Below are 26,473 nucleotides of genomic sequence, written 5' to 3'. Positions count from 1 at the left end.
CAGCAATTGCTGTTCCTAGACTGGATCCATCACAGTGGTAAGTACCAGTCTAATGAAACTAAGGTAACCTATAGTTGTTTATATATCGTTTTAACCTCTGTCCAGCATCAAAGAGAAATGTATAGATTCTCTTTAGAGAGTTCAAGAGCATGTTCCTAGCATTTGTACATTAGAGCTTATCACATGCAGATCCATGGCAGAGCACTCAAATTCCCCACTGCTCAGTTCAGTGCACAGAGGTGAGATCCTTGCCGCAGCTCCTTTCCTGGCCTCCTGCATGTAAAAGTGTAGTACATTGGTAACATATATATTGATTTTTATTGATTTTTAAATATTGATTGATTTTTAAATTGCCAGTGGTCTGAATGCATGTAATACTTCAACACAGATTTCCTGAGGCAGCTTTAAAGTCCAAGTATAGTGAAAGGTCAAAATTAATAGAGTATATACGTTAAAGAAAGGCTGTTCTTTGGCTTTGACCCACATGTCTGGCACTTCTTTCCAAAAGAATTAGGGAAGACAGTGGACCTGCTAAGCTACCAGGCAAATCTTAATATTTACCATTTTGAAATGAGTTTCACAGAAACACCTATTTTCTTATGTTTTCTTCTTCTCACTCTGCTCACTTTCAGAGCTTTATGGCAAAGCACATTTCTCAAGAGAGCTCCTCCTCCAAAGCACTTGTGTCTTTTTTTTTTTTTTTTTGTGTTCCTGCTCCAAATTTTCTAGTAGCCGCAAAGCTCTCTCTATGATGCTTTTCCTTGAAAAGGTTTTACCTTCACTGACACTGTCTGCATCTGTTACAGTGTCATCAAACTTGCAATAAGGCAGCCCTGAAAGATTTTCAGATCGTTTCTAACTGTGCTCCTGAGACATTGGAACAACATGGCTGGGTCTTTATGGTGTAAATTACAGAACTGACATGAAAACAGATGAGTTTATTAAAACAGAGTGAATCACTGATGACATTTAAGTCTAATTAAGTCAGGCTACCCAGCTTAATGATTTTGTTCCCGAGGAGGTAACTGTTTGGGAATTCATAATGTTTAACACAGATCTTCTGAAACAGGGTATTGTACCTAGGGGTGCCATTATCAGGGTCTGTAATAGCAAACAGTTTAACTTAAAAAATGCTGTGCCAAGGAAAATCACAGTGAAATTTATCCCAGCCATTTGATAATCCTATCCCAAAATGTGGTCATGGCTGAATAAACAGCAGGGGGTGAGAGCAGGGCAAAGGATGTTCAAAATAGGGTTAAGATGGTTAAGCAAACAAGGTGGTTGTCATCCTCACCTATGAGAGTGCCCTATAGTTTTATGTTTAAAAAATACAGAAGTGAATTATTTATTTTGGTCTCAATACCAAAAGTACCCCAAATTGGGGTAAAGCTGCTAAATGCTGACCCTCACAGCCGTGTGCTCCGCACATTTCAAAATAAAAGTTCCTGGTAAATGCTCACGAGTGCCCTAGTTGACTTTTCTTAGTTCTCTACTGGGCTGCAGCATTTCTGTCTCTGTGTAGCCAAGACACGCTTGTAATTAATTTTGATTTGCAGTCTTTGCCTGCAGCTTAATAGTTGTGAGAATATTTTGTTGTGTAAACTAGATACTGCTCCTCTGACATAACTGCTGTTGTACAGACAACCTTCTTGGAAATTAAGCCTTAGACTCCTTCCTTCAGCACTAAGATGACTGGCTGCTTGCTCTTGAAGCACTTGAATAGAAAATGATGTTTATTTCTTCAGCAGAGTGTGTTTAAACAGCCCTGTTATCACTGATGGCATACAAAGCTCAAAGGGGCTGGTACAAGCCTGGATGCCATATCTGCACCTTCTGGGACTTCCAGAAGTCACATCTTCATCTACATATTGGAGGGATAGATTGCATACAGAGCTTTTTTTCTCCTACTACTCTGCAGTCAAGACAAAATCAGGACTTGATGCAACAAGGACCTTGACCCAGGTCCTCTGGGGGTAGCTGCTTACTTTGGGGGTTTGTTTTCTAATTTTTTGGGTGGTTTTGCTCATGACACTATATGTAGCAGAAAGCAGAACTATAGACCTTGGCACTTTAAATATTTTTCGATGACTGCACAGAGCAAGAACTATGTCTATAATGTGCCTCTCATCAAAGGGTACCCTTTGCAAGTCTTTGGCTTACTGAAGTTCTTCATTGAGTCCTCTTGGCAAACATATAGCAAGGTGTTATGAGGGCTCTGAAATGCTCTCTGGCAATAATGTCTTCTAACCACAGATTTCTGTGTAGGGTGATTGGGCATTTTTAGGTTCCTCAGTTCAAATATTTGAAGTCTGTTATAAGGACAGCGGAGAGTTACAATTACATGGATGAAACATATATACATTTTTGCATACCATTTTATTTGCAAGATTGTCTTCTTTCCTATTTCGATTTGAGCAGCATCACTGACTAAATTTACTCCTTATTACTACAGCTGTGTTGCAAGAAGCAATAGGCACTGGACTCCAAAACATCAAGTGATGTACTCAGTACTGTACAAATGTTAGGTTCTTATTAGGTGATAGTGACCTATGTACAAAAACAAAACAAAAAAACTAACCCAAAATCTGAGAAACAGACAAAATCCCACAAGCAGATAAATAAATAATTACTAAACCTAGATTCATTTCACTGCATCTGCAGTATGCGAATACAGCTATCACATTTCTTGCTTTGTGGAGAGTTGTCATCTGTTGTGTCCTTGCTTCACTGTAAAGTTGCACTGGATCTGCCAAAGCATGTATGCAATATTAAACACCACATGCAATGGGTTCGTGTGCAGCAAATGTTATGTAAACTGTTGAGATAATTTTAAGTCCTAATTTATGTCACTGCACAAATCTCTGTTTGTTCCTCCACCTAACTTAACCACTCACATAGTTCATTTATTGTTTCAACTGGGAACTTTGTAACTACAGTCCTTTTCTAAAGTCAGCAGGGCATTCCTAAATAGACCTTGCCCAGAGGAATGGACTTCTTTTTAATTGCAGTGCATATCATTTCCATATTATATAGCCGGTAAATGCTGTTCCACTGCTAGATTTTGTCCCACACAGAGGAACATAAAGGGTAATCTGGCTTGATAGGCCAGGAGAGAGTTATAGCCATGAGTGGTTAATATAGAAATAGGCAAACTTGTTTACACAGAGAGCTATTCTGGCCAGCTGCCAGGAGTCCAAGCACTACACTTGATTTATACAGATATTTGCACAGCCTTGCAATCTAGAATAAATTTTGCTGATATTACCAAATTTATTGTGAGTGGAAGTAAAAGTATGAATACCACTGCAATAAAAAGTTGCATGTTATTTGTTTTCCTTTCCTTGTACATACAGCAGCTGTTTGCTGTTTCATTGGGAGTGCTTAGTTTCATAATTCCCTTAACATCTAGCAAGCTGGGTGCCTTGGACACTACTTGTCTGCGTGGCTCTGAAGGGTATATAAAATACTGTGGGCTGGCTTCTTCCTTTCTTTTTCATGCAAGTTCTGTTAAAGTGTTCTCATTTTTCAAAACACAATTTTAAGAAAGAAGTTGCAGCACTCTTCAGGATTCATCATGCTGCCGGGGCTAGTAGACATGGTAGACAGCCTGGTAGGCATGTTCAAAAAAATCATATGATAATACAGGATGTCTCCAGTCCAACCTCCTGCTCAAAACAGGGCCAGCTGAGGGATCAGAACAGATTTCTCCGGGATTTAACAAGCTGAATGTTGGAAAACTCCAAGGCTGAAGACTACAAAACCTTTGTGACCAGTGTGTTATCCATTGTTCCTGTGGGGAAAATAGCTTTTCATTATAGCCAGTCTGGAACTCTCTTGTTTCACTTTATGCCTGTTTCCTTTTGTAATCCTCATTTTCTGCTGTTAGTTGTTACTCTTGAACCCTTTTTCCTAAACAGTGAAGCCTGCGAAATCTTGTTTGAGAGGATTGAGGCAAAGAAGACATTGCATAATCCAGCCATGTTTGGGCTTGCTGTCACATACCCCATGTAACAAAGGTCCCACAGTTCCACTGTTTGGGTTTTTATACTAAGGATTCTTGTCACCCTTGATACCCCTTACTGGAGTCAACTTTGAGTAAGCTTTAGCTTTGCTAGTGTTGTCCTTGCATGCCCAGAAAATATTTGTAAATTCATTCTTCATAGCCTGTCCCTGCTTCCACCTCCTATATACTGCCATTTCACATTGAAGCTTCATCTCAAGTTCTCTGCTTAGCAAAAGTCACATGAAGAATCTGCTTGTCTTCCTGAATTTCAGGGGAGATCATTCATATGTTCAAAGGGTGCTGTCCTTGGAGGTCTACCAAATTCACAGAGATTCTTGGCCCTTGAAAACTGCCTCCAACTAGAACCCACCCTGAATAAACTGAAGCCTGCTCACCTGAGTACTCTGCTGCTGTCCCCCCTCACACTTGTCAGGACCTTGAACTTCACTATTCCATGGCCACTACTGCCAAAGCTAGTACTGATTACCGTATCTCCAACTCCTTCTTCCTTGTTAGTGACAAGCAGATCCAGCTGTGTGTCACCTTTGGTTAGCCCGTGCTACATCAGTATCAAAAAGGTGCCTTTGGTTGCACAGACTCATTTTGTTGTGAGACTACATTAAACTGTTTTGTTGCTTGTAGTCAACTTACAGGCAACTGAAGCACTCAGGTTTACTGGAATGGATTTTTGGGGGTTTTTTTCTTTGTTTTCTGAGAGATTTTTTAGAGTTATAGTGCTCTGATGCAATTTTGCTGTATTTGAGTAGATGTTTAGAACTCAGATCAGTATGGCTGTGCAGTAGTGAATCCTGCCAGACGTAAACTACATCTGCAGCCAGCTGTACAGAGCAGTCTCCTCTGTTTGGATGCCTTACTGACCACCTTAATCCACAGATGTAGCCCCCATGATGCCAATAGTCATGCTGGTTAGATTCCAAGGGTGAAAACTGGAGGCTTGGAGGAACATTATGAGGTTTTTCCCACTTTGAAAATGGCAGTATGATTGTCATCCAGAGAGAACATTCTCTGACTCTACCATTTGTCAAAGATGCCATCCTTTGCTATGGCTTGCAATATCCTCTCTGGATAAGACAATGCTCTGAGTAACCCCTGAACTCAAGGACAGTAGAGAGCTCTCTTACAAATTCTTGGCATTGCCTGTGGAAGACAGTGGGCCTCTTAAACACAGGCAAAGAGTTTTAGAACTTTCTACACCCACCAACAGACTTCCCTGACTTTCCAATGGAAAGTCATTATGCACCTTTACCTACAAGAAATTACATGTGTCACTTTAGTTCTCTTTAATTGGAAAAAGCAGAAATAAATTACTATAGAGTGTTGCTTGAAAGCTGTTTTTTTACATGACAAAGATACAATGGACGTGTCATCCTTCATATAAAATCAAGAGAATTTCCCTTTTACTCCTATGAAAGTAGGAAAAAAAGATGATACTGTTTGAAGTCATACTTGAAGCAACTTATGTGAATTACATAAATATGATCCCCTTCTTCCCTTTAATGTTCATTCATCTACTTGATCTTGCCTCTCATATATTTCCTTTAAACATTCCTTAGTAGCCTTCAGGCCAAACACGCAGATTCAGAGGGCTCTCCATGATTAAAGCATATATAACTGTCTTATACAGTCCAGTGTCTGTTGTTAGGCATTTGGGGAAGTCACTCAGTTTTTGTTAATAGTGTACAGCAAACTGCAAGTTCTTCACTAGAGCTTATACACCTGTATTTTGCTGTCTCCTATTGCCCCTATTTTAAGAAGAAAGAACAATAAGTTTATGCTCAAAACTGACTTAAGTGTGTTGTATAAAGTGAGAATGCTATCTGTGGAAGGAAAAAGGGGAAATTGCATGGCATAATAAAAATATCTAACTCTTAATCTTGAAATGCATCTTTTTTTTTTTCCTTCTCTAACTGCTCTGAGGAAAAGTAGTATTAATCCTTTTCTGATAATCAGAGGAGCAAGTAGTTCTGCCCAGGGACAAAAAGAGTGTATTTCATTTGTGTTTTGAAGGCAAGTGCATGCTCACTTTGCTCACACTGCAACAACCTAGTAGTTGGACAGATTCAGCAGTGAGGCATTGAACTCAGGGTATGTCCTGCTGAGAAACTAATGGTTTCTACTTGGCTTGGAGCAAGAAGAGTGAGCTTCTATTTGCATGCAGAATGCCATGCAGAAATTAACAGTCAGATGAAAACTGTGGGGTTTATTATGGTCCTCGGACTACTCCTAGGGTTGATTTGAAGTGTATCCCCTGATGTGAAACAATATATCTGCAAATCTTCTTCCTCTGACCTTCTTTTTAGGCAAACTAAAAATTTGAGAATAAGGGGAGTAGTCGAACACTTGCTGGTATGGTTAATATAACCTTCCTCTTTTCTGAAACCAAATCCCATGTCCTGCCTGAGTTCATTCTCTGTCAGAATTAACCTTGGAGTTGCTGAAGTGAGAGAATTCTATGAAGGACTAGGATAAATGCTGATAAAACTGTCAGTTTTGGAAAGAAAAAGGAGCGACTGCCCATTATTTAGGGGAGTAAAGTATAAATACTTTCTTTATTCTCCACAGTGATAGTCTCATTAGAATTGAGTCACTTGACTACATCTAAGTACTGCATGTGGTCTATTTCTAGAGTAATGGAGAGCTCATATGTCCATCTCATTCTTAGGATCTTATATACAGATTAATTTGTCTTTCAACAAATGCTTTCTAAATAGTATGGAATACTCCTGGGGGAAGAAGGGAGAGAAATAAAATCTTCCTTAAACTCAAGAAGAGAGGAAGCTATTGCATGCTTAATTACATTTATGTAATATTCCTTAAAATTTCTACAGAAGATACATATCCTGTACAGCAAATCTGAACCTACTGATTCTTGCTTTTACAGACGCCTTAGAAGTAATCCATGTATCCTCTGGGGTCCAGGAACCACAGGCTGAAGTATCTGAGGCTATAATTACCAGATTCCTCAGTTGTTGATTTCAGCCGAAGTGGCATCTGCTAGGTACTGCTCTGTAGATTACTTCAAAGAAGTCTTTTACATCATCAGGTATGGAGTAAATCTAACAAATGCATGGACATGTCTTTTGATTGCATCTAATACTGATGCTTATTTCCTTTGAGCAAGTGCGACTCTTGTCAAAGTCTGCAAAATGGAAGGGAAGAGAAGAACCATGCAGCCTCTCAGCTATGATGCCAGTAAGCAATGTATTTAGTCTTATCTCTGGTAAATGCAGTTTTGTAGGCTGCCTTTTTTTTGTCTACTTTCCCCTTTTTCTGTTTTAAATTCATAGTTGCATCCACATGGCATCTCCTTTCCAAAGAAGCCAGAACATGTTTGAACATCAGAGATGTCATCCTATGCCAAGAAACTCATCTGAATATTAAACACCTGCTTAATTGTGTCTTAGCTGACTGTTTATTATCAGAATTTTCAGTGGTCACCAGCCACTGCTCTTTCAGCGCTCCTTGTGTGTTCCCCTTTCTTTGTCCATTCAGGTACACCCCATAAGTTATGGACATGTCTATTGTCCCTGCAACTCCTGGTCTCCTTATCACATGCTCCTTCTTTTGCTTTCACAAGTGCTCAATAAATTATTTTGGTTCCACTATGTAATTTTCTCCTTTGTACTTGAGTGATGTATGTGCAACCACAGGTTGCATCTTGCTTCTGCTTCTTCCACCACAGAATGTCTTGAAAGGTCATTCAGGAGCCAGAGGGACTGCCTGTACTGAATTATTTCCAAGAGACTTTTCAAATATTTCTCAAGCAGAAGTCCCACTGCTCCCATCAAGTCCCTCTTTGAGACATTCGTTTCTTTCCCTAAGCTGCCTTGTTGTCATTCTTCCTCCAAATGTTACTGACTTTAACAATAAGATGGAAAGGCTCTGTCATAAGCTTTCCCCATTAACTTACCTTATTTTCTCCTAATAGCTTTTATTCCTGGTCTTTTTCTTGTCTTTTTCCTTCCCCAGTGATGTGTGACAGCATGACTGAACTACATCCTTCCCTTCCTTCATCCATCTGGTGGCTCCTTCTATTCATGTCCTAAACTCATTTTAATGTTCTATGTCCTTAAACATTTATAAGTAATGTCATTAAAATCCTACTCTCTTTCATCTGGAGTGTCATGCATTTGATGATAACCTCTAACCTTTTTCCACCTTCTACACACCCTCATTATTCCCTACTGCTATGTCAGAAATGCACCTCCTACAACAACTTTCAGCCTGACAATCAAAACGTATTTTTACTTCTTTGGATCTTCTGGCTCTCCCTTCCAAGGCGAAATGCTTCATCTCAACACCTCACCAAGCCAAATCTCTGTCTGGTTCCTTTCATGTAGTCATCATTGCCAACTCTTTTGCTCTGTTCACTTTTCTTCATTCTTGGTGGCTGCTATCTCCCAGCATGTGGGTACCTCTTTTTTCTCATTCAAATTCTTCCTCAAAGAACATTTCATTAGTTGTTGTCACTAGCCTGTCCTCACTATTTTGGTTTTATTTACAGGCCCTTTAATGATAAGAGAAAAAGTGGAAAGCAAACCCAAACCCAACAGGAATATTGTAACTTGTCACTTTCTCTGCATCTTCAAAAGAGTCTTTTGACATCTGTTGTTCTTCAGGATAAAGTAGGACAGTGTTTGTCTTGTAGAGCACCACAAACACTACTGGTACCTAACAAATGTTGTTAATAACTGTAACTAGTCCTTTCTTCTGAGCAGTCGCTTGGAATTGTCCACGTACAGGGGTTGTGTAATCAGGCTGCTGTCTCAAGGGGCCTGCTGCCAGCGTCTCCATGTCCTTTGTGAGCAGCAGAGCATGACAATGTATTAATAATGAGCTATGAGATGCTTGAGATTTTCATCTCCTTGCTAACAAGCCAAAGTAAATGTATGTAAGAGATCCTTGTCTGAAGTGAGGACAAGATGACATTTGCATGCAGTACTAAAATTCTCTTTAGTCTCTTTGTATTGTGTAAGAAGCTGCTGTGACAATACACAGTCAATGTGGATGAGAAACAAAGGGGTCACTTATATGGGACATGAATACTATTTCCTGAGGTACTCATACTGTCAGTGGCAACCACAGTTACTCTCTGGCTGAAGAATGGGAGTTTGATCTGCACATCCCATTTCAAAAGCTGCTCAAGAAAAATATTAAGACCTTTGAAAAATGCGGTTCCACTGCTGAACAAAATAGATTACAGAGTGGCTGAAGAACTAAGTGGCTTTTAAAAATGTGTATTCAGCTGCAAGAGAGACTAGATCATTCAGTGTTTTCCTTCTCTCAGCATAAACTGGGAATTTGGTGAATGGTTTATATGAAGACTAAGTCTCTGTTTTGCATCTGAATTCCATGGCAGAAAAATGTTTGCCCATGCTTCGACTCAATGTGGGTTTTTAAGAGACTTGCAAATAGCTTTCCCCACATCAGACTGTAGTATGTTAGAGCAGCAGCACCAGGTGCAGTCCAGAACAGGAGTGTAATAGCAATGTAACAACCTATTACAGTGGAATAGAGACACAAAAGGATCAAATGAACTTCCAGTAAGGAGAGAACACAAAGTGTCTCTGAAAGTCCACTAGTGATACATTAAGATCTTTGTTCTTTAGTAAGAATACTGTTAAATTAGAAAACTCCCTTCATCTCAAACAAGGAGTTCTCTCTCCGGCTGGTGAGGGTTTTTTGTTGGTTGTGGTTTTTGGGGTTTTTTGGAAGAGAGGGTATAAGTGAGAGGAGTGGTTGGTTGAAGTTTCTTTCTCCCCTGAGGACTGTTACCCCACTATTCACACACTTGAGCTTATAAAAGAAGCTCATTTTTCCACAGTCTACAGTCTCTTTCCCCAAAGATTTAAAACAGAGCAGTGCCAGAAACATTAGAAGCCTTCTTTCTGTGAAACTGTACTTTTTGTTTTGCAAAACAGACTTCTGAACAGATTAGGAGCACATTTACTGGGGTTTTAAAAGCAGAGAATATCTCATCTGAACGTGACTCCACCACGTTGCTCTTGTGGTCACTTGTAGTATTCTGTTTCAATGGCACTTCTTTACCCATTCCATACAAACCTGAATAGCCATACACAGTGTGGGGAAGCTCTTAGCATTCAGCTTGATGCTGTCTACAGTTCATATTGGCAGGGTTCCCAGGAGAGGTTTTATATCTGAATGTTATCACTGCTTTGATCATATATGGAATATCTTTTTTCAAAGTGAAGGACAACCCCAAAATTCTACGTAACTTCTAATGGTAAAGACTACTCCACTATCAAATGGAGAAAATAATTCTTTTTTGGAGTGATTTTTTACTTTGTAAAGCAAGTGATACACTGCTACTTAGGTCTGCAAGTGAGTTTTCTTGTCTGTTGCACATGAAACCTCTTGAGACATTGAACATGTGCCTTTGCCAATAGGTATTAGCATGCTTTGCTTCCCTCTCTTAGGCAACTATTTCCATTAGATCTTAATACTTTAGGCAAGAGAGAGAAAGCAAGAGAGACAGTGAGAGAGAGCAAATTCCTCTTGAATAACACAGCTTGTTTACAAACCTTGCACAGGCTGAACTAAGCAAACGGGAGGTCTCTAAATTAGCTATTGGAAAAGCATTTCAGGAGGGTTTGTGTGCTGAAATGGAATTGATAATAAAAGTTGCTTGTCTCTACCCTGTGAGCTGATTAGCTCAGGAAGAATACACACAGTGTTACAATTAGCATTCAAAGCCTATTCATCTGTACGCTGGCACAGAGAACAGTCTCCGTGGGAGGCTTAACTGGGAGAATTATTCCTTCTTCTATGCTGTTTATAGTTAGCTGAGCTTTAAAGGATCCAAAGCCTTTAAAGGGACTTGATCTTCAGGAAATCATTGAAGATGCTAAGAACTGAGGTGCTTAGGAATTGTCAGGTCTCAGAGGGGCTGCTATATTGCTCTCTATCAAGCCTGGCATTTTGCACTACAAAAACATTGTTTAATCAGTAACACATCTAAAATAATGTCAATAGTCAAGATTTAGTAGCCAAGACAATTGGATGTGTTATATTTGACAATTCTTTCTTCAATGTTGCAGTTGCTAATACAGATGTGAAAAAACACAAGAAATTGAATAAATTAGTGGTCCTATACCACTAATATAGATGTGCCTGTTTTTTCAGGTATAATAATAGGCCCTGCATTTAAAGAAGAAATTAAAATTTAAATAAATGGGGCTAAAATACCATGGAGCACCACAAGTATGTGATTTCCTAATATGGAGTGTTTCATTAACAGTGCTCTTGCATGCAGGTTTTATGCAAACAAGGCCAAAGCCTGAACTTCCTTCTGACCCTTCTGTAACTGTCAATACCAGTGAAGATGGACAGAAAACCAAAGGATACTTACACTGTTCCCACTCAACCAAATGCTACACTGGATCCCAAACCCCCCTATCCCTGAGTAATGTGCACAAAATAAGCTACCTTCAGGCCTAATCTGCAGGCAGGCATGGGGGACTGCCAGTCCAGCATGCAATGTTGCATTTTCAACTGTGCATCCTGTGTTTTCAAGGACAGCTTCTCCACGTGACAATATCTGTGGGCCATGTCAGTAGTTTACAAGCTTCCTCTCAACAAAACGAAAGAAAAAATGCTTTAATGCTCTGGGGTGAAGTTGAGCTCAAAACTCTTCATAAATTCCCCAGGTTAATTTGGATTTTATTTGTCTTTTGATTTCCAATATCTATTTTGTTACCACTGAGGTTATTTGCTCTCCAGCTACTACTTTACTATCACACTGAAGAAGCCTGAGTGCTGTAAACACCTGTCCCAAGGGTTGAGGCCATTCCTGACACCAAACAGATGTGGGAGCTAGAAAGGTTGCTTGGGCAGCCAGCTTGTCTTTCTGCTCTTTGCAAGATTGCACCCTGCCTGCATTTCTTCCCACTAATGCCTCACTGAATACATCTTTGTGTTTTAGCAGAATGGTACCCTCTTTGATAGTCTTTTGGGCTCCAACTGCTTTTAGCGTTTGGAAACGCTCTCTGAGCTTAGTCTCAACTCCTTCCTCGTTAGCCCGCTTCTGCGTCTCAGCATCTGCTGAGATCCAGTAATTCCCTTTCTTCATTTATATTTATATTTTCAAGGTATTTATAGATTCAAGCTATGGCCCCACGAGTTTTCTTTTCTCTAGGTTATATTTATAGATCTTTGATATACATCCCCTAGTATTTTGTTCTTATCTTCCAATGCTTGTGTGCTGATTGTAAGCAGTTGCTTTGCTGCCTTTCCCTCCCCCCGCCCCGATTTTGCTCTGCATTATTCCAAATGTGGTGATAATAGGTCTCATTTTAATGTAGCTTTATTAATTGAAAATGAGGCAGCTCCAGTAGATATAATACATAATCCTTCAACAATCCAGCCCTGCAAAATATTCTGAAACGGTTGCTATTTTCCTACCCTTTATAAGCTTGCTGCTGTTTCTCCTGCTGCTTGGGACAGGGACTCTCTAGCTGTCTGGACAGCACTCAGCACAGGGGATTTCCACTTGCCTCTGGATTCCTTTTCTTGTTCTGTAATGTGAGATAATTAGAAACAAAGGCAGCGATGACTGAAGAGTGAAGAATCATGTGAAAAGTCAGAATCTCACCAGCTCTGCTTTTGTAAAAAACTTATTTTTCACACTGAACATTCCCAAACTGCTGTAACTGTAAGAGAGTTAGAATTGAAGGTGATAATTATATGGACTGGTGCAGATTTCCCTGAACCATATGCAAGATCAGCAATAGGCTCACAAATTAAGTTCAATAGCTGTGAAAGTGCCTTGAATTATTTAGCTTACTTGTCCAGTGAGAAACCAAAATTATTAAACTCTTGCCAACTGCTGTATGTACAGTTTTTTTCACAGCACATTTTTCTTTGTGTACCATTGGCATATTTTTAAACAAACATGGTCCGTCATCTTTCTGCCCTCTGACTCATTTTGAGTCCTTTTTGTAATCTTTTCTTTCATTTCCCCCAAATAACTTAGCTCTAACTTTGCCTCCAAGTTTCAGACAGAGCCTTGATTGTATCTTCATGAGTATTCTGACCTTAAAATATCTTGACTTAAGAATTTGTCGGTGTGCTAATGCAAACTAGATTAAAAAAAGAATAATATAATTTTCCTCTTAGCTTACTGATTTTTCAACTTCTCAGAACAAGTGAAAACTTAACTTGTGCTGAAAAAACTGGGGATTTTGTTTACGTCTGCCTGGTGAGAAGGCATTTTCTTAAACAAGTCATATGAAAAGGGAGACACTGCCGTAATTGCGAACAGTGGAAGATAACAAGAACTTTGTTATGCAGTCTTGCTGTTTTTAGGAATGCCCTCCTCTCTTTATCACTTAGTTAGTGGCTTCTGATACGTGTTGAAAAAGTTGATATTTGCATGGACCTTACAGAATCTAGGAGGTGTGTGGCATATTAGAAGTATACTGTTTTCTTAAACATGTTTTTCAAAGCTTACCCTAGCCCAGAGTAGCAAAGCTTGTTGAAAGGCTTGTTTGGTTTTCTTTTCTTTTACCTCAAAAAATTTAACCTTTTAAGTGAGTCAAAAAATTACATTCAGTATCAACAAATCTCATCAACAATCCAAAATATTTCAGGGAACAGAGTAAAGGCACTTGTCATAGCAGACGGGAGGATGGCACAGTGATGCCATCAGTGTGCTCCTGAGCCTGCACATCCTCTGCTGTTTTCACTTTTTCTGCTGCCTTGTGTCTCTGACCAGGGGCTTGGGTTAGAAAGCCATAAAAGTCCAATGGAGTGGAATAATTGAAAGCTTGGAAACTCAAAACCTGCAATTTCAGTGACTAGTACACCTAGTACTAGTCAGATTAAGTTATACTTACAGTTACCTGCAAGATTAAGTTACACTTTATAGAGGAACATTTCTCTGACAGACTCTTTACATGGTTTGCATGTATGTTTTATAGTAGGGTAAGCAATTTCCCAGTATCATCATCTAAGGCTGCATTTTAAAAGAGTCGACTCTTATGTGTGCAGGAACATAATGACCATTGAGCCCCATTTGCTAATAGGTCATTGCTGGCAAACCTGGAGGATATTTGATGCACTTTAATTCTGTTAGTAGGGGCAATAACCTAATGATGTTAAAGATCATTCTTAGATCAAACCTAGATGAGGAAATGAGGGATTATTTGCCTAATAAGCCATTTGTATAAGGAAATGCTTATTCAAGGTTGAAAATGTTTCCACACTTCAACAAGAACCTTGGAATAAAAGCCTCCAATCTGCCGTCACTTTATCTTCACAAATCTAGGATGCCGCTTTAAGGTTAAGGTGTGGAGATGCTATGTGTGCTGCTTTGCAGTACCATAATATCTCTGCTTACTTCTGGAGCTAAAAAAAACAACAAAACCCCTTTCCCCCCTATTAGTTGTTGAGAAGTGGTAACCTAAATGTAGAACAAATTAAGTGTGCTGTCACTAAGGGATTTCCAAAAGAGCATTATACTAGTGACTTTAAAAGCCACATGTGGCAGACTGAAAAAACACACAAATCCCTTGTTTTATGCTGTTACAGCTTTGACGGGGCCCCCTCTTGGGATGGTTGCTCCTAAGATACATTAATTCCAGCTCTTAAGTTCCCATGTTCAGTGGAATAGAGGCATGAACTGACCTTTCCAGAAGGAAAAGGTTAATGTTGAAAAACACTGATTTCAGCAATCCATCTTCTCAAGGTAACCCCAGAGTTTATGGTTTGCTTAACTATACAGTGTTGCTGTTCCCTTGAAAAATAAGTTTCTTTCTGAAGTGATCTATGTAGCTGAACCAGTGTTCCCACTTGTAAACTGAATTTTAATTGCCTGCTATCTCTCTCATATGTCTTTGTCACCTGAGAGCATGGAGCAGATGTTTAAATGCATCTGCATCTTAGGTGCTGCTGAGGTGGCAGCCAGAGAGATGTTTTCATAAAATCTTCACAGTAGTTCTTGCCTACAGGCATTCTGGGGGGGTGGCCTGACAACAGTGCAATGCTTCAGGAGATGACTATAATTGGGATAATGGGATGTCCTTATCCATGTGGCATCAGTTGTTTAAGTTATTTCAATTACATAACAGTGGTGGTAATCAGACAATCACATCACATCAAGAATGTTAATTGGGTGTTAAGTAGTAAATCTGAGCAAAGGAGAACTTGGGATCAGATTAGGATCAATTCTTTACAGGGAATCTATGGAGTACACCATCTATGGAGAAACCATGGAAACTTCATCGCTTCAGTTACCTGAGGTGACTAGACAGAGCTCTGGAGCAAAGTAGAAATTTATTTTCCATTGACAATTCAGAAGAATCAGATGCACTATCTTACCTAACAGCTGGTGTCTCTGTTTGATATCCTCTGAATCTGTCTTTCCCAGGAAGCTTGACAGCCACCTATTGGGAAAGAGGACTTTGTGACACATGAAGGAGGCCCCTGGGCCTTGAAGCTACTAGGAAAGGAAATACTTCCTGTCTGCCAAATCCTTGGAAGTGCCCCTCATGCCTGCTCTGTTGTTCTGCATAAAGCAAGACCTGCATTTGCTGGTCCTCCTGCTCTGACTCCAGGTAACCCAGCCTCCTCCTTTCCAAAAGGAAGTATAATGGGCATATGTGGTATGGGTGAAGTACAGACCACTACACCAGTTCCACAAGTTCAGCTAAAATGCCAATACAAGGGTATTTCATCCAGTGCTTGTGGTGCTCTATGACCAGAAAGGTCATTGCTCCATGCAGTGCTTCATTCAGTGCTTTGCCTTGTTTTGCTCTAAATGATGCTTCCAACCCTGTCCATCAGGAGGCTATTTTGCAGTTTAACAGAGTGCCAGGACATCCCTTCTGTTACTGTCTGACTTACATTTTTCATTGCTCAACTTCATCCAATTAATTTTACTTAGAAAAAAAAAAACTTTACAGTTTTGTGGTTTTACATGCTCTGAATATTTTTAGGTTGTTCTTGTAGTCCCCAGGTAGCCATTACTGGGAAATATTTTGTTCTTCTTTCTTGGAAACTACATGCTGCAGTTAATTGTAACCTTGTGATTACCATGAAGATAATAAAAAGTCACTTAAATTAGAACTGATTGAAAATTATAGTCATGGCGCAGGAAGCCAACAGGAACAGTAGGCCAAATCCAGTAAAGTTTTTAGGTCATTAGTTTTCAATGAAATAACTGCTGGCATTGGTGTGATGCTGGGACTCTATGAGAAAGCTAAAATCCTACATGAGGAGTCAGGATCCCAAATGCTTTGCTGGACACAAGCCTTTGTATTTCCGCATATTGAAAGTGTTTTTATTTTATGAAAGTATGTCAGAGCAGGAAGCCCTGACTGCAGCATATGTGGAGGCAGACATTTTCACTCAAGGCTCTGGGGAATCACAGCTATACATCATGGGGTGTAGGCTGGTGCTGTACCTATTCTCTCATCTGTAGGTCAGTGACCTTATATGAAGTTTCAAATAAGCTTTGGCGGCAAACTGAGGAGACAGGAGGCAAAAGGGTGCCCTGATCTGCCCAGGCCTATAGCAGTTCACGGAAGGAGGACTGTCACAGAAGATGGCTTTCAACAAAAAGTAGCATTAATTAGCCCAGTGTTTTATTTCTTACGTGTGTGTAGTGGCATTGTGACAGTAGATATGTCTACACCACTACTTCTGTTAAAAGGCTTTATTATATGCTTAGGAAATTGAGGAGGTGAAAACCTCCTTTTAGAAGCTGTTAGAAGGCAAATTGCCAGCCTGAACAGAAAATGAGTGGCAACCTGGCTTGCAAACCAAGAGGCCTTGAGCTTGCAAAAAGTGCCAGGAAATCTTTTCAAAAGCAACGAAGTGGTGTGGCACCACAAAGTGGCAGGAGGGCTTGGTGGTGTGCAAGAGATTTCCAAACACTATGATAGTGTGAAGTTCATCCTAGCACAGACAGACATATTATCCAAGCCAGACTGAGCCATTGGTCTAGAAGGCAAAAGGGGTTCTGAAATAACCAGAGCCTTCAAAGCAGTTTGTAGGAGGGGGTCCATGCCTCAAAAATTACAGACTTTAAAGCACTTTAAACCAGCCTTTTAAAAATCTGGAAAATCAGTGTAGTGTTCACAACTGCGTCATCTGGAATGTTAATTCTCATACCCAACTCTCCAATGCTCCTATATTACCATTCCTGCACAGGCAGGATCCATCATCCTTTGTACTACATGCAAATCATCTAACTATCTAAACAATATGGCGAGACTGCCTTGTGTGACTGTTTCTGCAACTGCAGGAACATTTTATACTGACATCTTATCTATCAGTTTGGTCTGTTATGCAGCAGAAACAACACAAACTATTTGGATTAGCAAGACAGGACCACTGAGAGACGTTGTAAAAGGATGGTTTATTGCTCTTATCAGTCTCACAAGAGGGTGAGAACGTCTTCACATCAGAAGCTGTAGTATCTCTAGTTACAAAGCCTTTTATAGGTTTATTAGCCAATGAACTACTGCCACAAAGTTAGTTAGTGTCTTTTACACCAATCATTAATTGTTTTGTCTTACACATTTTTGTCACAGATTTTCTCAACCAATCATGTAATGACACACAAACATACATTAATACCTCTTATTCTTCTTACTAACTCTATAACTAGTTCTATAGCTAAACATTAAAACTTTTAAAACTTTCCATTATCTAGCTTAATATGCTTCTTCTTAAACTAAAAATCCACATTCTTGTTTCAAGTCTCTAAGTTTGGAAGTCTCTTCCAAGGCCTTAGATCAAACCCTGTATTCATTTCCAACTCTGGGCCTGTAGGCACAAGGTTTTGGGAGTTTTCTGTGCCTTGATTTCCCACAACAAAGGATTTTCTGCATGGTCAGATCCTCCGCCCATGGTGCCAATCAACAATGCACACAGATTTTGTCTTTAGATAGGTCTTCAAGTCAGGAGATCCCACAGAAAATCAGGACCATTTGAAATTTCCATCTGTAGAGCTCTGGTATTGAGTAGTCAAATGCTTGTTTGTGCTGCTGTCCAGAAGTTCAGACAGTGACTTGGTTGACCTTCAGTTGACACAGTATTATTCAGCTGTCTCTCCATTCCAGAGAGACTGGGGAGCTCCTGTCCCAGTCTGCCTGACTGGCTGCTCTTTCAGGAGGTAGGGAGCTGAGGGATGATGCTGCCTGGCTGTTGGTGGTGGGACTGATCAGCTCTGCCATATACTGGAAGGTGTAAAGAGAGGCAGCAAGGTAGCAGTATAGTCACACACCCGGGGGGCAAAAGAGGCCAGAGTGCTGCCCCATTCCTCCCAAGGGAGAGCGGCTCTAGCCAGGAGGATCCATGGAGAGCCAGGTTTCCTCTCACCAGTGCATGGGCCACCACAGTCATCACACTCACATGTAGCTGCTGCAAATGAAGCAATATTGGTGCATGCCTTTGGAAACACAGGTGGAGCAGAGGACCAAGTGTCATGGCCTGGAAAAGCAAATAGGTTGGTGGCCACATCATGCAGGGCAGACAGTGACGCAGGGGAAGCTGTCAAGGACAAAGTGACCCAAGTGCAGGGGTGCAGAGTGCCTGGCAGAGGTCCCTGAGCTGACCCCAACTGTGTGCCAAGAGGCCTTGCTCCCAGAGCCACCGGTGTGATGAAGAGCCTGGGCATAGTCCCAGGAGCATCCTCCAGTGCATGGAAGGTCATGTGATCAGTGCTGACAAAAGCATCTTTTCCCTCTCCCCCTTTTCAAGGCCTTCAGAAATCTGGCCAGACCAATAATAAAACAACATCAGGGTTCTAAAGGTCTTTTGAGTACAATTTCACTGTTTATTTGCATTACTTTTGTTACTCCTGGAGATCAACCATAGGGAAAATGTTCTGTTCAACTGTCCTGTGTAATTCCTTGCAGGTCAAACTGAATTTTAAAAAATGGATGGCATTTCAGGGATTGCTATTTAAAACGATCTTTTTTCCTGTCTAGTTTTTTTAAGATTCCTGCTTTTCAAAACCCTTTTCCATCTGACATTTTCACAAAAAACAAAATTTTCATGAGAAATGTTCTTTTAAATAAGCCTGGTCAGATGACACAAGCTTTCCATCAAATGCTGTAATTTTAAGATGAGATGGAGAAATATGGAGAAGAACAACACGTTAAGATTAGAAACAACATATTAGAAAAACACAAAATAGTTTGTTCTCCAAACCAGCCAAATATTTTTAAAGTCTATACTTGGTATGTTCCTTTTATTTTAATGAACATATGACAAATATGTTTTTATCCTCTTTTCAGGTTCTCTGATAACCTAGGACTGGGAGGGTACTAGAAAGGGTATTCCCCTGCTGCTTGGACTTCTTCCTGTCTGGCATTTCATGCCCTGAAACACAGAAATTTAGATACCTGCCTTCCATTCTCACTGTTACAATGCCTCCAATCTCAACCATGGTTTGAAGTGCTGGTTTGAAGTGCTTTAGTATCTTTCTTGGTGCTATTACAAATTCCTGGAGATGCAAACTTACTAGAAGCTTGTTCATAAAGGAAAAGGTGCCTGATTTGACTCTTTCCAACAAGAGAACATTTTAAATTAGAAACCTCGAGAAATTTATGATGTGGCACTTTAGGACATGCAAAAGATACCAAACAATGCCTATTTTAGGATCCTGTGTAGACCAGGCACTGAGATTCAGGAAATAGCATGCGGCTTCACTGGGTGTTGTGGTTTGGTCCCTTTTGCTGTCTCTACTTCAACATTTTAATTTCTTACTGTTGTTACATCAGGAGTTCTTCCCCCAAACCAGCTTTTCTCACTATGTAAGCTATACAGAAAGGATTACTGTGCCAAATGCTGGCAGTGTCCCAAGGTTTTCTGCTATGTCAGGACATCACCCCTCTTCTTCTTGAAAAGACATAAAATTAAATGCATTTCCTCATTATTAACTTAGTTCTATGAGAGCTGGAAGCACTGACCAGAGTGGTCCTTCTGTATTAGACGTTTCAACATTTTTTGTGATCTTTTCATCAGGTGCTGCAAGGTGCATTTTGCTTTGCTCTAATTCTTGTGCTTAAAACCTGTTTCTGTAACTGAGTGTACATGAAACATTTTTCCTCCTCTCAGTTTCTGTGGTCTGTTAGTGAACAAGTAGATGCTTTGTGTCATTGGATAAACTTAAATAATATTTTATTGTTAGAAGTTAAATGGGAATGCCCAAAATGTTAAAGGAAATAAGTACTTTACTTTTTTGAGCAGAATTAAAAATAATATAACAAATATGCATCCTTCTGCATTAATAGGATTTAACACAAGTATGATTTGTTTCAGGTTGTCAAATGATAATGCAGAATGGAAATCTTGTATAATGGCACAAGCTCCTTGGAACAATTTCTTTGCTGGGCCTTTGCATGCTTTTTAGCTGATCGTTCTGATGGAAAACACACGCTTTCTACTTGCATATCTTCCCAGCAGACACTTTCTTGCTTCAGTGGCAATAACAACTTCTTTCTATTCCAGTCTCAGGAACTCTTAAGGGTATTATTTTCCCTCAAGATCAGTGAGTTAAATTGCCTGCCATGACACATCTGAAAATTATTCCATTCCCAAAGAGCAAGAGTGGACCGCTTCTCATAAAAGTAGCAATCCTTTAAGGGTACTTGAAGTCGCATCTTTTGGGCCACTAATTACAGAAAAAATTGTTGTAGGGACTTTTGCTGTTTAATTTGAGAATAATTTAGTTAGCTTTCATTTCTTTTTGTCTTACATTTTTGGATAAATTGCTGACATTTCTCCAGGCCTGACTAGTACTATATTGAAGATGATATGCAACTAGTCTTTTTATTAAAACTTAAAATATGACCATCAGGAGCTCAGACACTGAAGAACTGTATTTCTCTCAGCTTTTCTAATTAATTACATAATGGACAGATTGAATGGGTAAACTGTCTGAAGTGGCTGTTATGTGTTTTCCTGGGGTTTCTTTTAGGAACTGCAGAGAAAAAGTTACGGAACTATAGGAAAAAAATGTGGAAAAAAAAGCACTTGAATTGAGATTTATAAATTGTTTCACCAGAAGTAACAGTGACTCATACTTTCTTTTCTTTTACAGGAGATAAATCTGAGGTGTTTTGGCTGAAGCACAACTCTTCCCTGGGGGAAAAAAGGCCAAAAGCCAATTCACAGAAAGACAGGTTGAATACTAAAACTCAAGATGACAATCTGACAGCCACTTGGCATCTGCTCTCAGATGGCAGCCAGCTGGCTTCTCACAACAGTATATGCACCAGCAACATTGTTAGGAAGAGCTTGCTGAGAAAGTCAAGGCAGTCCCTGCTTCGATGCGACACCTCCTGTGAGGCTCCTCTTGCGCAGAGCCCGGTGGGTTGGTGCGTCACAGCGGGGCTGCTCTGGCACTGCTGCCTTTCCCCACAACATGTGCACCCCCTGGCCTCTATAAGGAATTAGCAAATTACTGATGGGGGCTAATCAGCAATAACCACCTGATTTTCTGGGCTTCATCCTGCTAATACACAAGAGTGTATAGCTTCATGCAAGGCAGGGCCAACCATTTGACTCAAAGGACAATGTGACCATCACCTGAAGGCTTCAGAATGTTGCCTCTGTGGACTTGGAAGTGCTTTTGTTTGCACAGTGCCTTGCAGAAGATGAACCCACCTATCATTTTGATTCACAATGACAGTATGGCTTTGATTAGATTTTTTTGGGGAGACAGCAAAAGTTTCCATCCTTGTTCTGCTCTGGAACAGGTTGAAAAATCCGGAGGTTGAAAAACAGTTGTCATACAAAGCTGTCATGCTCTGCTCTGTCACAGGGACGCCTCACAGCCCCTATTATCAGGCCCCACTGACTACAGTGCTGAAAATGTGCTATTGCTGGCGGTGTGTACTTCACTTGTTGTGTGAGCCATTGTTCCCAATAGGGATAAAAATAAGGGCAGGGAGAAATGCCTGCATCTACAAACAAGGACCATACTGCATCAAGAATGGATCTGAGGAGTCTAAACAGCTGCTAAATGTGTATCAAGTTCAGGTCTTTTTCTCTGTCCTGTCTGCACCAGATTTTTCAAGTGCTTTTGTTTTTGCTCTGAGAATTCCCGTTCTTTCTCTGGTTTACTGATAGCTGTCACAGACACACAATCCGTCATCTCAAGTATTTGCATGATCATGAATTCAGTGCAGAACACTAAGAGCTTTCCACTTCTGGCAATTAACTTGAGATAAATAAAAGTGGTAAGAGGAGGCATTAAGTTACCCACCTGCAGAAAATTGGCTCTGTGCTGAGTGCTCCTGACAGATGAGTGCATCTAAGGAAGTGCTAATTGCAATGTATTCCTTAATGGTTTTTTGTTGATGCACAAAAGATTGAGAAAATAGGAAGAAAATGAAAATGCCTCTGTCTTTTGAGTCACAGTGAAAAATATACAGGAATTGGACTCTAAGAAAAAGAATATGCTAAGAACAGGGGAACAAGCAGAGGATTGGTGCCATGAATAGAAATCTCCGTCTGTGCTCTGGCCATGATCCAGACTGTATGACATAATTTACCTGATACAGTGCCCATTTGGACCATTTATATAACATCATAGGTGCTATGAGTAATGCAGGAAGATGCTCTGTGTGATCCGAGATTCTCATGTTGAGAGTGAGACAGACATAATACAAAAGTTCATATTTGATGCATACACAGGAAAAAGCAGCACTGTATCAGATGAGGAACAAAGCTCAGATAAAGAAGCGTTGATCTTGGCCATAAAAATGGCATGAAAAAAGACAAAGAATTGCTAGGTGGAGACAAAGTGCTGTGAAGTAATGGAGCCAAGGGTGAGGACTGAGAGTGCAACAGAAAGAATGATGAGATTAGACAGAGCTACATGTCTCTAGGAAATGAAGTTACAAAGACTGTGAACTTGGAAGAAAACAGGCAACTGGGTTACAGGGGTGGTGGACTGTAATATATATGTATAGTATGCAACTGGTTAAGCAGAAAATCTAACTTGGTATACAATAATTTCAAAGGCATGGGCAAAAAACAGAGGCATGATAAAGGCAAAAGTGTCTGTAGTAGATTCAGCGAAGTGCAGTGAATGCCTGACATGATGGGAGCTATGTGAGTTGGCCAGCACTGCCAACCCACTTCAGGTGAGTTGGCTTGGGATGAAGCAGAGTTCATCGGGTGTGAAGGAAATGCAGTGTGCTAGTATCCCCATGGCCATACTAATGGGAGTGGTGAGAAATCCATAACCCCACACTTATCCTGCACCCTCTGTCCACAATAAGACCACCAAGTGCACTTGTCCATTAGGCTATAAAAACCTGTCAAAAGTGAGTGCAACACCAGATTGGAAATATATCTGAATTTAACTGCAATAGACCACTAAACCAAATGATTCCCCAAAGGACAATGTGCAATTTCCCATCCTTAAAAGGGAAAATGCATGCCATATGATACAGAGGGAACAGCAGGGAGGATAGGTGTGACATGCTGGAGACAGTTGCTGTAAGCCTGCATTATCTCTTCTCTGTGTTACATTGTAGTGATTATTTTTTCCTCCATAGGGAAACCATAAAGTAGTCAAAGAACACCCAAAGGGGGTTTTTTTGCCCGAAGTTGAGCAGATCCCTTGGCTCTTCAAATGCTGCCCCTTTGGAGAAGGGAGAAATGCAGCCAGGATTGCATGGGGCAGCTCAGGAATATCTGGGACAACAGCACAAATGTTCACAACAACCTCTGACCTGCTGCACAGAATCTGCCCCATGCAGATCAGGAACAATGATTTCAACACAGACCTGGCATCAGCCAAAGAGCACAGTGTGTTCGAAAGTCTCATTTACAGCATTATTTGGGTCAGTGGAAACCAGGAAGGAAATGGTTACATGAATGCTTCTTCACTGTATTGTTTACAGGATACAGAGGGAATTTTTTGGCTTCATATTTGGGTAGTTCAAAAGGCAGAGCCAGCATAGTTGAGAAGAAGAATTGGCAGCACTGAATTTGGCCATAGCAAAGGCAGATTTCAGTGCTGACTGCCAGAGATTACGTCTTTGTTCATCCTTTTAGTGGCAGTTCTGACAGGCTTCCACATCAAATCACTCTGGCTCAGGCCAGCGGAGCTATTCTGGCATGTTTTATCCGCTTACATAAGTAGGGAAAAGATGAGATGCGACCTTGACCGGCATAACCGAGTTGGGAGCAGCCTCCAGTTCCAAAGCAGTTTTCTTGGCAGAACCATGCAGTTACCTGGATGACCTGGTTTGTTTTGTGAGGCTTGTAATACCTCTATTTTGCACTGTGGCTGTACTGTGGGCTGCCTGCAGAGACCTGCCCATGGCTCTCAGGTCTGGATATATTTTAGCCTGACTGGAGTTTCCTGGAGTGGGACAACACAAAATATTGTTTCTGTAATGCATGTATTTATATGGTGGCAATGGAAAACATAACAGAGTGTCAGAAGGAATAAATTTTCTGTTATAAGGAGCAGAGAGATTCCAGTAACCCCTATCACTGTCTTCTTGTTATACAATGTACTTTGACAGAAAGTTCAAAACATCTTTTGGACTAAGATTCATGAAAGAAAGGCCAGCATCATTCAAACAATATTGGATTTAGATTTTCAAAACTCAGGATAAACTTCCTCCAGTGGCCTAATCCTATTTGCTTCATTAAAGGCCTGCTGCATTGCAGGGAACTGCAATTCAGGGGACAAAATTCTTCAAACAGAAGAAAATGGCTTTAGCCTTTTGTGTGTGAGAAAGAGGGCAAAGAAAAGATTATGGAAGACAAACTGACACATTTGTTTCAAATGATTTAAACAGCTCTAGGCATGGGCTGTATTTTTCAGTATTTTCAGATTTTTTTTTATGTGCTACAATAGAACTAGTAAGCAACTGGTATAATTTGATGCTTTTATTTCTCTACAAGGGTGATTTAGTAATTATTTATTCCATGTTTTAACACAAATTCATGGATCAATAAGACAACAAATTGAGCACAGGTCTGAAGAGTTCTAGGTTTTTCTCCTGACTTCGACTCCATCCTTTCTTTCCTATCTAATCAGACTTGGAGAAGTAGACAATAGAGAAAAGGTAGAATGCCAGCTGGAAAGAGCTGCTAATGGCCTCCTGTCCTGGGAACCGTCATTTGTTAAGCTCTCTCCTGGGATGGGCACTGATCAGTCACAGTCCTTGTGAACTGAGTCTGATCTGTTCTTGAGATGCATCTAAATCAAGATATGTGAATTTAAATCAGAACCTGAGGATCTCCAGAACAGAGAGTTGGGAATTTGCTTTATCAGTCCACTTAAACTAACTCTAGGTTATGTTTATCATCCACAGATAAGAATCCTGAGTTGATTATGAGGAAAATACAACAATCAAAATCCAACTAAATCTAACATGCCTGAAGTTAGATCAAGTTCTTTTGATACCTATCAGGAGAAGACCAGAGCATTTTTCAGTGTCGTACTTTGACTGTAAGTCCTTCACAATTATTTGTTATAACTGTTTGTTCATAATTATTTGTCAGTCATGGCCAGCATTGAGGACAAACAAGGTCCTTTATAATCGTGAAATATTTCAGCTTATTCACCACCTCTGTGTGTTTCAACCACAGCTTACGACCATAGGGCTGTGAGATCCGAGGAGTTGCAATGACTGCAGATCCACTGAAAGTTGCCAGGGAAAGCGGGAGAAGGAATTGAGCCTCAACACAGACTTTTTAAAAAATTAAATCCATTAAAAAGTGAAAAATGACCTCATATTTTTTTCTTGGCCCGTTCTTTTCCTCTGAGATGAATTAATAAAACAAAAGTTGTGCAAGAACTATTGTATTTTCCCATTTAACTTCTATTTTATGTTATTCAGGGAGGGAGATGCATGTAGTCTGACAGGAGGCATTAAGCTCAGTGAACATTTTTCAGTTCAAAAGCTTCACCCTCCCCTTTAAGCAAAATATTTCAAAAAGAGGAGAGCAAGCAATTGCCTGCTGCAGCAAACTTAGCAAATGTTTTTGGTACTCATGGCACCATTTTTTCTGCACATCAAAGGAAAATATCACTCTTCATTAAATATATCAATTAACTTATCACAGGATCTAATTGATATTTCGATTCCAGCAAATAACACACTTAATTTTTTTGTTCTCCAGCTGCACAATATCTGACAGCTCACTAAGCAGTCAATGTTATGGAGAAATCATGATCAGTTTTGTAAAGTCTGTCAATCATTCAAATATTCAAGTTCTCTTTAGACAGAAAAAGTCTCTGAATTATATTAGACACTGTGAGTTTGTCCCAGGCAAATCAGAAATACATGAGAAAAAATAAACACTAATTTTACAAAAAATTTATAACTAGTTTATATGTATTTTGAGCCCTGAAAAAGGTAATTCAATTGACTGATTCATTATTAGAAATGGTTATCTCTTTTTAGCAGGAGCTTCAGGATTTTGATGTGAGCAGAAGCAAGAGCT

General features: G+C 40.1%; 1 long non-coding RNA gene across 1 annotated transcript; it reads left to right on the top strand.

Moving 5' to 3' along the window:
* On the top strand, positions 1-25,683 carry LOC136289045 (uncharacterized). The gene is made up of 4 exons (XR_010720748.1): positions 1-37; positions 15,411-15,597; positions 21,096-21,364; positions 25,339-25,683. It is a non-coding gene; the product is annotated as an uncharacterized lncRNA (long non-coding RNA).
* Positions 25,684-26,473: the final 790 nt, after the last annotated feature.

This window comes from Chamaea fasciata, unplaced genomic scaffold (genome assembly GCF_029207755.1).
Source record: "Chamaea fasciata isolate MVZ Bird 193981 ecotype frontalis unplaced genomic scaffold, bChaFas1.0.hap1 SCAF_1, whole genome shotgun sequence".
Taxonomy (NCBI): domain Eukaryota; kingdom Metazoa; phylum Chordata; class Aves; order Passeriformes; family Sylviidae; genus Chamaea; species Chamaea fasciata.
The sequence above is the reverse complement of the archived record's forward strand: the minus strand, read 5'-3'. Positions and strand labels throughout refer to the sequence as shown.